Below are 3345 nucleotides of genomic sequence, written 5' to 3' on the forward strand. Positions count from 1 at the left end.
CTTTAGAAATTGGTTTTCTAAAGATAAATTGCAGGAAATAATTATTTGGATAATTATATATATACAAGTTTAATTATTTGATTAAACTTAAATGTATGTTATATTTTATAAGTGGTTTATAAAGTATAATTTTATAAAAGGGTTTATAAAATTATAAAAGAAAGATGCATGGAAGTAATTACAATTATTATAAGGTTTAGCAAAAAAAAAAAAAAAAAAAAGGGAAAGGAGGGGGACGGTTTTGGGGTCCCAATGCACCTCCATGCTTGCTTAACTTATAATTACACTCTACCTAAACTAATTACTTCTTGCTTCTTTCAATAACACACTTTAACTCTTGCATTTTCAAACAAGCAAAACACTCTTCCTTCCTCCTCCCTTTTGGCCAATTTCTTGAGCAAGAACAAGGGGATTATTTAGTTGATTTTGCTAGTCAATAAGTCTCTTAAAATCCTAACCAAAGAAGGGTGTTGATTTACCAAGGTTTGTGGGTATCAAAGGCTTGAGGTTTCAAGTGAGAAACTAGCTTCTTCATCATCTTCATCTTGTTTCTTCAACCTCCATTTTGGAGAAGGTATAAACCCTAACTAGTTCTATTTACATTTAAGTATATTTCAAGACTAGATCTTCTAATGGAATACTTTTAAAAAGGTTTAAATACACATGCAAACTTAAAAATTGCTTCCGCTACCTATACATATATATACACGAATATATATACACACAAATATGGTTTTGTGACTTTGTTTACATGTGGTATTCCATCAATGGTATCTAGAGCCAAAGTCTTGTTAATATGCTTCTTGTTTTTGGCTAGTAAACTCATTTATTTTACAATCTACCAACATGCATGAAAGTAGAATGTAAAAATCATGAGTTTTGGTGGGTTTGTTGGTTTGGCCGAATTTTGGACCCCAAAAGTGGGTTTGGGACTTCAAGGTTGGCCAAGATTTGATGTTATGTTATTGTTCACAATCGAGCCTAGACCGTGTGGTTGAATGTTTGAATGAATAAGAGCATAGGTGAGCTTCACGGTATGCTTAGAACGGCGGAAACTAGCATGGGTAAAAGGGCTTTACCCGTGTTAGCAATCGATCAAGGTAGATCCAAAGGTAACACCTCTAAGCCAAAGGTGGCTAAGAGAAAAGGATCCACCTATCAAGGCAAAGGGAAGGGGAAGATGGTTACCCCAACCATCAACAAGGCTAAAAAGCAAAAGGTAGCCGAGAAGGCAAACCCCAAGGAAGACCCATGTTTCGGTTGCGGTGAGATGGGTCATTGGAAACGAAACTGTCCGGTCTATCTTAAGGAGTTGAAGGACAAGAGGGATGCAGGGCAAACCTCAGGTAATATATATATGGTATATATAGAGCTTAGTATTACTTCTTCTAATACATGGGTATTAGACACTGGATGTGGAACTCATATTTGCAATTCTTTGCAGGGGTTCAAAAGAAGTGATCATAAGGCGGGAACATCAAGTCTCTATATGGGCAATGGTACAAAGGTGCATGTTAAAGCTCAAGGAGATTTTATTTTGAAGGTTCCAAGCGGATTGGAACTTATTTTAGAAAATGTTTTGTATGCTCCGGATTTGTGTAGAAACATTATTTCTATTTCTCGCTTAAAACAATGTGGTTACATTGTTAATTTTATTGATGATGATATTCATGTTTCTAAAGATAATGTATTCAATTTCAAGGCTTCGCCTTCAAATGGAATTTATGAATTGGTTCATGATGACGCATCATCGAGCTCTATATACCATACTAGCACCAAGAAACTCAAAAGGGATTTGAGTGATTCCTATTTATGGCATTGCCGCCTTGGTCACATAAACAAGAACCGAATGCATTCACTTCAAAAGAATGGACTTTTGAAATCAAATGAAATGGATTCGTTTGATGTATGTGAATCTTGTTTACAAGGCAAGATGACTAAAGCACCTTTCAAAGGGACTTATGAGAGGGCTAAAGATTTATTGGGATTAATACATTCGGATGTATGTGGACCCTTTAAACCCATGACTAGGAATGTGAAAGATACTTTGTTACTTTCATTGATGACTTTAGTCGTTTCGGATATGTCTACTTATTAAGACACAAGGACGAAACGTTTGAAGCATTCAAAGAATATCAAAACGAAGTACAAAATCAATTCAATAGGACAATTAAGGTACTTCGTACCGATAGAGGAGGTGAATACCTAAGCGATGCCTTCCAAGATCATCTTAGGAGTTGTGGGATTATCTCACAACTTACTCCAACCCGGAACACCCCAACTTAATGGAGTTTCCGAAAGGAGGAACCGAACCCTAATGGATATGGTTCGATCTATGATGGCAAGAAGCTCGTTACCTCTATCATTTTGGGGTTATTGTCTACGCTCCGCGGTTCGTATTTTAAATATGGCCCCAACCAAGAAAGTGGAACGAACTCCTCATGAGATGGGGTTTGGAAAACCTCCTTCTCTTTCATACTTAAAAGTATGGGGATGTGAAGCTTATCCTAAGCGTTATGTAGCTAATAAGCTACATGCTCGATCCACAAAGTGTATCTTCATAGGATATCCCAAAGATGACATGGGATATTACTTCTATGATCCATCCGAGCAAACGGTATTTGTTGCTCGGAAAGCGGAATTTCTTGAAACCAAATTCCTTATGGAAGGTGATGGTGAAAGGAAGATAGATCTTGTAGAGGTACAAGATCAAGCCGATGATACACAATTGGTTGGCACTAGTACTCAACATGAGGATGTTGAAAATGATCAAGTGGATGATCAAGGTACACAAGACGTTCGAAGATCTAGTAGGATTAGTAAGCCTCCCGAGAGATATGGGTTTCTCGTGGATGGTTGCTATATGGTTGATTTGGATGAACCGACAAACTACGAAGATGCTTTATCAAGGATTGATAAAGATAAATGGCAGGAAGCCATGAACGCCGAGATGTAATCCATGTATGAAAATCAAGTTTGGGAACTTGTTGTGCAACCTCCTAGCTCCAAGCTAGTTGATTGTAAATGGCTTTTCAAGAAGAAAACCGACATACATGGAAACTTGGATACATATAAAGCTAGACTTGTAGCAAAAGGTTTCACTTAAACTCAAGGGGTTGATTATTATGAAACTTTCTCGCCTGTGGCAATGTTAAGTCTATTAGGATATTATTTGCCATTGCTGCTCACTATGACTATGAAATATGGAAAATGGATGTCAAAACCGCTTTCCTGAATGGATATCTTGAGGAAGATGTCTATATGGTACAGCCCGAAGGTTTTGTTGATCCGAAAAATCCTAAAAAGGTATGCAAGTTAAAGAAATCAATCTACGGATTGAAACAA

This window comes from Rutidosis leptorrhynchoides, chromosome 6 (genome assembly GCF_046630445.1).
Source record: "Rutidosis leptorrhynchoides isolate AG116_Rl617_1_P2 chromosome 6, CSIRO_AGI_Rlap_v1, whole genome shotgun sequence".
Classification (NCBI taxonomy): domain Eukaryota; kingdom Viridiplantae; phylum Streptophyta; class Magnoliopsida; order Asterales; family Asteraceae; genus Rutidosis; species Rutidosis leptorrhynchoides.